Genomic DNA, 12562 nt, shown 5'->3' with positions numbered 1-12562 from the left:
TTGGGGATAAAAATATGAAAAAGGGAGCTAAACAGGAGGACAGGGATAAAGCCGGCACAGGAACATAAGGGTGTGAATCAAACATTAGTAAAACTGATGGTGAAATAAGAAGGTACCAAAATGATCAAATTTGCTGAAGAAATTTGCTTCTTCATAGGCAAAAAATTGTAAGCTTTTTGAAGATGAACAGAGTTATGAAATAAAGTTGCATGTGACAGGCAATTCCTTTCCCTGCTTCTTGTGATCTTACGTACATATAATATGCAACTTCAGTTTAATGATATCCATACACAAAGCCAACATTGTATATCACTGTTCCATACTTTATTTCCAAATGGATTCAGTTTATTAACTTGCATTTATAAATGTTGATAACACATATAACATGACTGACTTGACAAGAACGAAACAGATGGAGCATATCAAGTTGTAAATGTAGTGAGATGGTGAAAACATTAAACTCAGCAGCACTTTGCCATTGAATTCAGGCTGGAGCGAGAACAAGGATCAGACTTCAAAGCATGGCAGGAGTAGAAGAGCTGCACATGACTTTATAATAGTTCTCAACTATTTTAAAAGCCCTATCAAAGTGCAGAACAACAGCAGTGTTGCAGTGCTTTCAAAGGGCTGGGAGCTCTGCTGGCAATGGGCCAGAAGCTGTCACGGTGACAGAACTGCACTGGGTGACAGAACTGCACTGTGTCACCTTCTCCAGCTGATACGTGGTTGCTCCTGTCTGGAAGCCTCTCCATGTCTATCTAGTTTATTGCCAAGATTTTCTGGGAGGAATCACTGCCATCTTTTTATATGGATAGGTGTTCTGCCTCAGGACTAAAGTTAGCTTTCTTCACAACAGTTTTGTGTGGAGGGATAGAATGTAAGAAAATAAAGATGGTGCAGAAGGTAGTCTCACACCTGAGGAGTTGCAGCTGTACTAATCACCAAAGATTAGGAGCAGCCCTGCCCTTAATAGGCCACAGCTGTGTCCAATAAGGAGATGAGTGCTACAAAAGAGTGGGTTAGCTGGGTGAGGAGAGAGTTGGTCTTTGTTGTCTGTGCTGTGAAGGGAGTTGGAGGCTGTGAAGGAGAAGGAGTCTGTACTGTGAGAAATCACTGTGAAGGTATGAGAGCTTTGCAATATGATGACAACAGTGTTGTGGTGCTGCGATACACATTTGTAGGTAAAAGTGTTGAATATGCCCTGGTGACTTGGCTGCTCTTGAGCAGTGCTGGCACAGCCTGGAGGTTTTTAATTTTTCTCATTATGCCACTGCTCCCAGCCAGTGAGCTGGGTTGGGTGAACACTGTTGAGATGGCTGAGCTGAATTGAGCAAAGGCATGATATACTCTGCCATAAAAGCTGGGGAACGGAGAAGGAAAGGGGAACATTTATGGTTATAGCATTTGTCTTTCTAAGTTATTAGGCATGGTGAAGCCCTGCTTGCTAGGAAGTGTCTGGACATTTGCCTACCCATGGAAGTAGGGAATCAATTCCTTAGTCTTCTTTGCTTGTGCATGCAGCTTTTGCTTCACTTGTTGAACTCTCACATAAACCTTCTCTCCCTCCTCCTAGTTTCTCCCCAGAGGAGAGGGAGTGAGTGAGTGTCTGTGCAGGTGCTTGACTTGTGGGCGACATCAGCACAGCCCAGAGGAACAGAGTCTGCAAGGCTGCTCAAGCTAGACCGACACTACGTGACATCTGTGTCAGAGATTCCACTGTAAGGTTAAAATACTCTGCTAAATCACACTTTAAATACTCACTATACAGCATAAATTGACTTTCTAAATAATTTTAATGCCAAATAATGTGATTGTTCTCTTCATCTCTGTAGTCCAGTTCCATACTCAGGTATTTTATACTATTTAAAAATTCTTCTACTGGAAACAGAGAATATTGCTCAAAAAATTTCAAATGGAGGTGCCAAGTGTAAGTCTTGGTATGTGTCTGTTCAGGAGAGATGGCAAAGTAATATTCTACAGTCTCAATTACCCTTACTCAAATGGGCCTTTCAAACACATTTGGTGGGCCACACACAAAAGGAATTTTCTTCCTTTTCTTGTTAGTCAGCAAGAAAATGGCCACAGGCCATAGTAAGTGAATTGTGGGCTACCTCAGCTTCAACTAGACTATATATTCCCTATCCCTGGGCTCAGCACTGCCCCTGATCCATATCATAGGTTATCAATACATTTCTTGGGCCGTGTGGCTACAGTGTAGAATGGGCACCAACAAAATGCTGAGGTATTAAGACAAAACTGTGTGATGGCTGTGTCATATAGGGGCCTTCTGTCTGGCCTTGAAATATGTGAGTTTGTGGCTATATGGCAGAAAGTCAGCAAAAGCATCTGTGCTTTATAAAGTAAAGCAAATATCTGTTCAGGAAAAATTTATTAAAATATCCTGTAGGCATCCTATTCACAACAGCCTTCACAACCTTTTACTTTAACATTCATATTGTCAACATTTTCTGGACTAACCTTACTAAATGTATTTTTAAATCCATTAAAAGCCTTAGCTTCAAGTTTTTGCGTGAAATATCAATACTATTGATTCACGCTTTTTCTCTCCTCAGGGCATGGTTTAATTTCACATCAGTTTGTATAATGAAAAAAAATGAGTGAATCTGCCAGAAATGAATGCTATAAAAATCAATTAAAACACCTTATCAGCAACAAGGATAGTCATATCCTTTTACTAATGAAGGAAGATATATTGCAACATAGAAAATCAGAGTTAACCTGATACCTGTGTCCACTAGCTGATTTTGTGCTTCAGTTGGCTAAAATGATTTATGCAGGTGTATTTGAATTTAATTTGCCCACTATCAGCATTAAATTAATGAAAGATTAAGTAGACAACTCACTTCAGTGGAATGAAAATTGAATTATAAAATAATAAAAAATATTTTTATCCTTTAATGTTTTGCAGCGTGTTTATTTTTGTTTCATCAGCATAAACCATTTGTACACTATGACTTCTACTCACAGCCAGGAAAATAATATATATATAATACATATAGATACTCCAGAAATCTATTTTAAAAGATACTTTCTTTTCCTCAGAATGCAATCTTGCTCTTGAATAATCCTTGAGAGACTTGACATTGAATTTGTTAGTGATAGGAGTTTACCCCATGAAATATACATTAAAATGTATTCATCCTGTAGAATTGAAGAGAGGCTGGCTGGAAGGAGCTTGCAGCCCAAATTTCCACCTGAGGTAGTATCATTTGTCTAGTCAAGCATTGAAAGCTTCCAAGGTTGACATTTTTACTGTCTCCATGGGTTACTTAGAGTGCTGTAGCATCAAAGTGAGACTCTTTAGAGTCTGATTTTCAAGACTTTTAACATTGGAAATTTACATGAAGGATGTTAGGTGGTTATCCCTTCTCAAACCCAGATCCTTCTTGTCCTCAGAGATTTAAGTTCTACATTTTTCTGTTTCTTTAACATGTGGATTACTGCAGTGATTGGAACACATTTTGTGGTGATGGACTGTGTTAGTCTGCCTGGCACAATGGAAAATGGTGTACCAAGTAGCATGGGAACATTGCCCAGCACCAGGACCCACTGTGTTGCTAAATACCAACACCATGAATGTAAATTAGTATTTCCCTCGGATCTGGGAAAATAATCTAATTGTTGGTTATTATGCCTCCACCAACCTCTTTTACCTAGATGATGGGTGGCTGAGACTTGAAATTATATTCTGTTGGCTGGGACCTTGACAAGATTTTGGCTAAGAATGAGTTTCCCTGTGGAGGTTTTCTGTATAATTCCAGACGTTAATTTTCATCTCATGTAATGTGGTGTATCTTCAGCTGCCACTGTTTTTTACCTCTACTTAAAAGGTTCTAAGTGAGAAAGGATCCTAATTATATATATGTTCTGATTGTTTGTCACATTTTATCTATGTAAGACAATGAACATTAATTTTTCAGTGTAAGATGTGCTTTCATTAAACCAATAGCCAAAGCTTTTGGGAACTTACTTTTACTTGGTTTTAAAAATAAATGTTGAAGCTTTTATTTGCTTCTGCTGTGGCCTTTATGAGCACTAATGCTCCAGACCTTTATTCTTTTCAATATAAGCTGCTAGTGTATCAAAGTGGAGGCCAATAGTGCACCAGAAGATAAGCTTTTACAGTGGCAGTTCCAGAATTCTATTAAGTAAAATTATTAAGGATTTTAAAATAAATGGGCAATTTATCTTAGGCTAGGAGGTTTGTGCCAATTTCATTAAGGAAGAAATATACTTGGTAGTCCATCCTTATAATTGCCATAAAATGCTGCATTTTAAGATTTTTTGAAAACTTTTGAAGATGCAGATCATCTGTCCGTGGTATTTCCAAGATTAGGATAACAGATTTGACATAGGGTATGAAAATCCCAGCAGAACCTGCTGACAACTGTTGATTATCTAATCCCAGCAGCCTGTCTGCCTCACCTGCAGCAGCAGTGAACTACCACAGAATCACAAAGGCATCTGCATGCCTTTTGTCCCTTACTATGTCTTTGCGCCTTCCATTCATTCCCACAGGTGATCTACAAGACAAACACCATCCCAAATCAAAGTTTGGCAGCAAATAATGAATATAAATGTGCTTCAGTGGAAGAAAGGCAGTTATGGAATTAAAAGGTAGACTTCTTTGTTTTTCTTTTCCCCTTTCTTTTCAAACTGGTATAGCTCCTTACTCCTTAGAGTTTAAAATTGGTAAAAACTTTAAAATTTTTTTTAGTGATCCCTGCATAACAATCCATAGGACCCTCCTGTGTTATTCAGTGGTGTCTTGAAGGAAGAAAGTAGTTTTCTGCCAAATGGTTTTGTCACAGATTTTCCTCTTTGCTAAAAAGGAGCCACTTTGTGCAAATCTGTCCTGGGGGTAATATTCAGAAATATAATTAGTACATGATGCAAACAGCTATAAATTGGATTTGTGGCCCTAAATGTTTGGCTATGAAGGTATGCAGAGGATATCCTGGAATAAAAATAAGGAATGGTAAAATTGTTTTTTATGATGAGGATGGTGCTTCTTCTGTTATGGATATTAATGTGATCCTCATTCTTTCCTGCGTTTATAAGTAGATAATAAAATCTAAATAAATTTGCTATCTGTATTCAGAATGTTTGAACTCATAACCAGGATTGAAAAATCTATTTTGATTTTTGCATCTCTAAAGTTTGACAGTGAGTTAGTGAGTTAGAAACTGTAAGTGATTATACCTGCTTCTATAATTTCTTTGCACAAAGCTGGAATTATTCTGATGATAACCTGAATGTATCTGATATATCCTTGGCAAAGCAGTTTCAATGAGTCCACCAGAATGTTTTTATCAGACAGAAAATGAAAAGCCTTTGCTCTGTTTTTAAAAAGGGCTTGTTGAACAAGATGTATTGATGGATCATTAGGTTTCTCATTTTATAAACAGGACAACCCAAGCTAAGAAGCAACATATATACAAAATACCATAGACCATCCATTGCTCTTTCTTAGATGTTTTTGTCATAAAGCCAAGATTCCCAGTTCCAGGGTTTTTCAAGCTTTTTATTTAGATTTGCCTTTAAAGTTTCCATTGACAGTAGCATAGACCTCATTTGTAAGTTACAAACCTGTGTTTGACAATTAATCAGTTTGTCAACTTGAGACTACTGAAAAGCAGAATAACTCAGTTGAAAAATATGTGGAAAGAAGTAATTATGAAATAAGTATCTAAAATGCCACGAAAATATATTTAGGGTACATAAGTATGCAAATATAATTGTTATTTTTGTATAAAATGCTATGTTTCCAAACAGCTAGAAACTGAAGATTAATATAGGGAAGCTCAGAGATCAACTGTAAATTTACATGATTAAAAACAGCAATAAGCAAGTGAGATTGGTAAGATGTTTCTGCTAGAAGCTATTGATTCAACAGACTAAGTGTCTTTTGGAAGCAGTCTAAATTTACAAAAAAAACCTTTTTGGCTGAGATTTTGCTGATGTATTTGATAACATCTCAGAAAGAAACCTGCAAACCTGGCAGACAAAGGAATTCCTCCGAGTTTGCACTCTCCTTGACAACAGTTGACTCCAAGACAGTTCTCCAAGTGAGCAGTACCAGAGCCAGAGTGCCTCTTTCTTAGAATTTCAGCATTTTAGATAGAACAGAATAAGTTTTCCTGGTGCTGTTCTAAGAGCTACATCGTTAGCCAGACAAAGTTCAGGGACTCAAGTGGCAAAATCCCCTTGCATATACTGAGTCCAAGCTAATGTGAAGATTAATTGTTGCCTAAATAAATATGAAAGACAGAAAATAATGTAAAAAAGGTGAAAGCGGTTAATACAATGCTAGGGTTAAAATGAAGCAAAATCTTTGAATATGAATATTTTGGGATTATATTCAGTATGTTTAATTTTAGGAATACTTATGATTGTTTTCTTGTCAAAAACACTGGTGAATAACAGCATACTGGAATTAAATTTATCCTGTGTTGGCTGCTAATTCCCATTGAAATGCTTGAGAAATATAATAGTAGTTTTAATGACAGATAAAGAGGAGTTATTTGTCTGACCCAAATAGCCTCAATTTATGCAATTTGATGGTTTACAAGTATTTAATCAAATCACACCATTTTGTTAAAAGACACTGTGTTTGCATTATGACATAACTCTTACATCAGAAATATTTCAGTTTTAAAATGAGGGATTTAACTTATAACAAAACCAGGTGAGTGCAGAGGGCTACTTAGAGATACCTATAGCATATCTATATGTCTGAGAGACAGAAATTTATAGACAATGCAATTTCTTTTCCGCATACAGAATAAAAAAAATCAACAAATTCAACTTGCTTAGGGGGTGCTTGCTCACACAGAGCCAAACTCTCTAAAATTCCGCCTTCTGCATAGTTATTCAGCAGAAGAACTCAGAAATTCAGTCAAGGTCCATGTGCAGTAACCTGCAAGTGTGATAACCTGCTATCTTTGGAAAAGCCAAGAATGAGAGGGTTTCTCTAATGTAGGTTTGTACAGCAAACTAATACATGAAGCACATCTTAAAGAAGTAGGAAGCTTCTGCATGAGGAGAATGAAACCCCTGTCTGCTGTTTCCTGGAAGAATACTCAGACTTTCAAACCATGGGGTTTCTCTGGGCTTTTTACTGAGATTGTGCCAAAGGCATGAAAACAAAAGACTCATTAAGCACAGATGAGAACCTTCTTGTACCATTAAGCTGCAGCATTTTCACCTTGAAGAATAGATCCTCCTGTTCTGGTTTCTGAAGGAAAAGCAGTTTGTGTAATTTAAAGCAAGAATCTCTAACTGCTAAACTATTAAGTAAAGGGCATTTGAGATTAGATGGCAGTTCTGGGTTTTCTGAGGACTTCAGGACTGAATTGAGACCAAGTACCAAATCTTCCTACCTCTGTCTTCTAACAGGTGATAGATACCAGCAGACCATCACCTTTGAGAGTTTGTCATAACACAAATCAGTAAATGACTAATGATTCAGAGATGGTCCTTATATTTCCTCATGCCACAACAATTTATTAGTGTATGAAAAGAGATCTATAGAGCTAGTTTCTTAGCAGGTATATATTAATTTAAATCTGAATTAATGGTTGTCTTATTTCATACTTTTATAATGAAAACTGCATAATTTCATTTATTAGCTACTTTAATGGATGTATCTAATTAAATGCAGTATGATTAATAGGTATTTGAATATAGACATAAGATCTTTACAAATATTGTGTGTTTTCTGCTCTATTAAAACATGGCATGGTTTTGGCATTACTTCATTTCAATTTTACTGACCAAGGCTTAGGAAGTACTCTGCTGGAAATGATGAAAGATGGAGGCTTGAGGTTCTTACTGAATTAAATTAGGAGAGTTTCAGTGTCCTGTTCAGTGTCCAGATCCCAAGTTCACTCCAACATCAACTGTTGTGCATTAAAATAACTTATAAACTTCCACTTCTTGCAAATGTCCAAAGTTTCTCTTGGTTTTGTCTTTCAGTCTCAGAAAGTAAAATAACTTTCATTCATTTTCAATTCTTGCAAACCTCTTTATTAGCATTATAAATAAATAAATCATACTTTAAACCAAAGCATTTATTAATGCTTTAAAAGAAATGAAAAAAACCACTCAGCACAAAACAGACACAATCCTTCAAGAACAGACAAATCCTAACTGCTGAAAACCCAGTTTTAGCAGCAGCTGGTTTTTAGATGTCTGACAGAGTGCAAGTTTTAAGCTAGATACCTAGAGAGTGAAAAAGATTAAATTAGATATGCTCCCTTCCAGCAGTTGTGGGATTTAAAGTGTCACAATACTTTGGTTGATTTAGATCCTTAAATTACTGTCTTTTGGAGATTTTCTTCTCAGAACAGTGTCTAATCCCTACTTCTCCCTAATCCTTCCTACATCTCCTTTGTATTGTCTAAGGAATTTCCACGTGCTTAGGTCCATGATTTTTATTAAGATCTTTCCAAAGCACAGGGGACCTTTTGAATGCAAACCCAATTTACAATGTTTGTGTTCAGCTGCATGGAAATTCACCTAAGCCAGCCAGTAGGAAAAATTGAATTGGAAGATTCCGGTAGCTTTCATTATTTTCATTAATCTTATTAAAGAAAAACTTGTCAATATGATTTCCTTACCTCCTAATGTTTTTGACAATTATGAAATACTCTGCAAAGCACTAATGATGGTCTAGTTGCTACAAATCAGCCACACACCACTGGATAATTTAATTCAGCTGAATGGTTGTATGCATCTACTGACAGTCTTACTCCTGTAGAGTGGTTTTCTCATACCCAAGGTTGACAGTTCTGCAGTAAAACCAACCCAAAACACAGAATAAATAAAAATCTCAGTTGGGACTGTGGGCTATTGCAGTGTGGGAGCTATTTCTAGTTTGAGCTCTCAAAGAACTTTTCCTCCTCGGCTTATGTTGGTGATGCTAAACAGGTCAGCTGGCTGTTGAGCAGATAAAATTATGACAGACAAATAGATGAAGTTGTGACTTTATCATAGTGAAAATTGATTGCAAATTTTGGCTTGATAAAGCAAACATCTCAGACAGAAAGAACCAGTATCTGTTTTCTTTTCTATTTGGTTCTGTAATGAAAGCTCCAGTTCCCACTGAGATAAAACATTGTCTAGGTCAGCAGGATTCCCAGGAGAAGATCTGACAACAGTTCACTCACTCTGCTATGGGGTAGATTCCCAACACATAGGGAATTGTCTGATACATGTGACAAAAGCTGACATTTCTGGTCCTTCTTCTTACAGCTCAGGGCAGAAGAGGCCTTTGAATGGTCCCGTCCCTAAATTCCCCAGTTTTCTCTGCTAAGGGAACCTTTTGTACTGTTGTCTCTGTTTCAAGTGATGATTTGCTGCTAAACTGCGGGCAGCCCTGTACATCCCCCTATCTCCACATGCTCCCTTAGGATGGTGGGGAAAAATGCTCTTCCAGCCACTGCAGCTCTGCTATTGTCTGCTGGCAAGAGCACTCCTCACCTCGCCTTGGCTGCCCAGGGGAGCTCCCTCTGCTTGGTCTCCCTCCACGTGTGGGTGCAATGAAATGCTGGTGACATGAGGTGTCTGTCTCAGGTGTGATCACCTGCAGTGACTGGCAGACAAGTGTGCTCTGGGAGGAACATTTAACCCTCCTATCCGGATCTATCCTGGCTTCCCCTTCACCAAGTAAACACAGGTAAACCTATTATTCTTCACAAAATTTCCAAGGACTAAGGAAAGTATGTGATCTTTACTCTTGTCAGATTTTATTAGGGTAGGTGCTCCAGCAAAACCTGCCATTTGTTCCTTTAGAAAAATAATTAAACTAGCAGGAAAAAATGCTTAATGTGGTAGCTAGGGCAGAAACTGTTCCATCACCCTGCTACTCAGATTTCCTGTTTTAAAAATCTGGACATGTCTGTAAATCAATGAGCTATTTTTGTTTGTTTACCTGATCATAAGCTGGTGAAACTGAATATATTTATAAATGCTGATATCTCCTGTATTAGGAACAGCAAGCTCAGTACAAAGCACACCTGAGCCCTCTGAATTTTGTCAGATATTTATGTCATTTCATTAACTAAGTTTTCAGATTATTTCACCTCAGTTTCAGTTGCTTAATGAAAAACAGTCATTTCTCCTGCTGTTTTGATTTAGTATTTTACTGAATTTCATACTTATTTATTTGTAAAATAAAATATCTTGTTTTGTTTTGTTACATCTCCTCTCAACTCTTAAAAGAATTTTTTTCCAAAGGTTATGCCAATATTGTTGTCTATATAGCTGAAGAATTTAAACTTAAACTAGGACATCAAGTTGTTTATTCTTTGTATTTTAAATCCATGAAGATGCAGTGCATATTTTAATCAAAACTATACAGAATTAAACATAGATTTTTGTAATGATTAGTTCATTTTATGTTATTCTTTCCCTTAAATATAAATGCAAGCCAAATTAAAACAAAAGTTACTCATGGGAAATCAGCACGGTTCATATATTCTAAGTTTATTTTCAAGAAATAAATGGAAGTTTTGGGACAATTTTATCCAGGTAGCCTGTTCATTCCAGTGAAGATTTAAGCCTGGGAGAATGACTGGAGCTAGACAACAGCTTCCCCTTGGCACAGCCAAAGTGAGTTATATATTTGAGTTATTCAGTGGAGCATAAAGGTGCTGGACTGCTTCAGTTGCTGGTGGAAGATCTCTTGGATGCAAAGCAGGATGTGTAGTTGGTGCAGACACAGTTTGGAGTGAAAGCCCCATCTCAGGGAATTTCAGTACAGGGTAAAGACATTTTGGAAGAAGAGCCTGTCGACTCCTTTTAAAGACCTGCTTTCTAGGATTAGCTTTTTTGTCTTCTTGGTGGCACATGTACACATACTCTCCTCAAATCCTGACACACACACACACTGGAACATGCACATGTGTTCACGTGGCAGAACTTCCGAAAGACAATGCGGGACTGCAACACATCTAAGTACAAAAATTTGAATGAGGGCAATTTCATTTCTTGAAATGGGTTAACTCCCTGCCCAAAGCATTATTTTATTTAACAGCCTGGGCTAGCTCCAAGCCCTGTGTCCCACAAGCTTTGAGGCTTTCTTTATCTTACCTTAGTTTCTTTCCACGAAAAGGGGAATGTGCCAGCATCCAGCTACAGCATGTTGTCAGCAGTTCTCAATTCCTCGTCCTGCAAGATTCCTGCAGCTGACATCTTCTCTACATCCTGCTTGAACTCTATTCCAGCCAGCCCAGGCTGCACCCAGCATGACATAAGATGTTGCAGCAGTCCTCTTGTTTCTCTCCTGTGAAAATTCTTCACCTTCTCTGTTTTCTGACAGTTTGCCCTTGCTCTGACTCCTGCCTTCTCATAGTACAATGTCACAGCCTGCCAAAGATGGTGTGCCAAGAAAGGGGAGCACATCTGCTTCCACATCCTGGCTAGGTTAGCACAAGGAGAATTGATTTAATAAAATTTATTTTTGGAGGTTCTACCTTTCCTGATCTGATATAATGAAATCAACTATCAAAATAATCCCTAAACTGGCTATTTTTCCTTCAATACTTGAAACCATAACACAAGTTAGTTCTCAGTTCTTCCTGATATGGATTAAAAACACACACTAACTAAAATAAATCTTAAGGCACTTTGGAATTTAATTAATATTATCTCTAACTGGTTAAAAAAGTGCAGCCAGATTTTGAAGAACTAGTAAGACTTAAGTTTATAGTCAGGAACAAGACTCAGTATTTGAGTCTTGGGTCAAATAGATTTCGCCCAAGCAGTCTTTTATTTCCACCAACAGAGTCAGGGCAAGTCCAAATACTCTAGAAAAATGCTACCCCTTTGCCTTTATGCAGTAATAAAGACTTGATGGGTTTTTATATGGAGTTTATATCAGCTGAGTAAGAGGCAGCTGGGGTTTGTCTGGTAATAAGAGTTAGAATTCATAACCACGGGTAGGCAAATGAACACAATAAATTATAAAGCCAAATAAAATTGTCAAGATGCATTTTTGGAAACTCAGTGAGTTTTCAAAAGTGTTTTCTGTACTCTTCCCAGTGATTAGATGTGACCAGTACAGAAAAAACAACAGGCAGAAAATAAAGGTACTAATTGTGAGTGCCTGAGCAGCTACAGAAATTAACAATAAATCTGTGTTCACTGGATAGGAAAGGAATACAGGCTGTCCTGAGGGGAGAATGAAGTCTCACTGCACAGTAAAAAACTGCAGGTTAGGGACAATGTTCCAAGAGTTAGAAGAAGAAGCTTGCTAAAGCACCAGAAAAGACAAACCCTGGAAAATCATTGGCAAACTTCATGTTTGAGCTTCATATTTTAGCTAGTTTTTATTTTGGTTACTTAGTAGTTTGAGTGATCACATTGAGTCAGAAGACACACAGCACCATTGTTAATTTAATTCTGAACTTCTGCTCTTACAGCTTCTCAGCAAGTCTGGTAACCCTGCTTTCAGTCATGTTCACCTGCAAAGGCCCCTAGATGAAGTAAGCAGGGAATGTTCACAAAAATGATGTTTAGGCACGATAAAATGTCGATT

General features: G+C 37.5%; 2 long non-coding RNA genes across 2 annotated transcripts; both read left to right on the top strand.

The window, feature by feature from the left end:
* The first annotated feature begins 1065 nt into the window (after window positions 1-1065).
* Window positions 1066-7926, top strand: LOC132072747 (uncharacterized). The gene is made up of 3 exons (XR_009418375.1): window positions 1066-1121; window positions 4540-4638; window positions 7004-7926. It is a non-coding gene; the product is annotated as an uncharacterized LOC132072747 (long non-coding RNA).
* Window positions 1583-2919, top strand: LOC132072748 (uncharacterized). The gene is made up of 2 exons (XR_009418376.1): window positions 1583-1718; window positions 2574-2919. It is a non-coding gene; the product is annotated as an uncharacterized LOC132072748 (long non-coding RNA).
* Window positions 7927-12562: the final 4636 nt, after the last annotated feature.

This window comes from Ammospiza nelsoni, chromosome 4 (assembly GCF_027579445.1).
Source record: "Ammospiza nelsoni isolate bAmmNel1 chromosome 4, bAmmNel1.pri, whole genome shotgun sequence".
NCBI classification, from domain to species: Eukaryota; Metazoa; Chordata; class Aves; order Passeriformes; family Passerellidae; genus Ammospiza; species Ammospiza nelsoni.
Note: the sequence above shows the minus strand (reverse complement) of the source record. Positions and strands in the feature narration are given on the sequence as shown.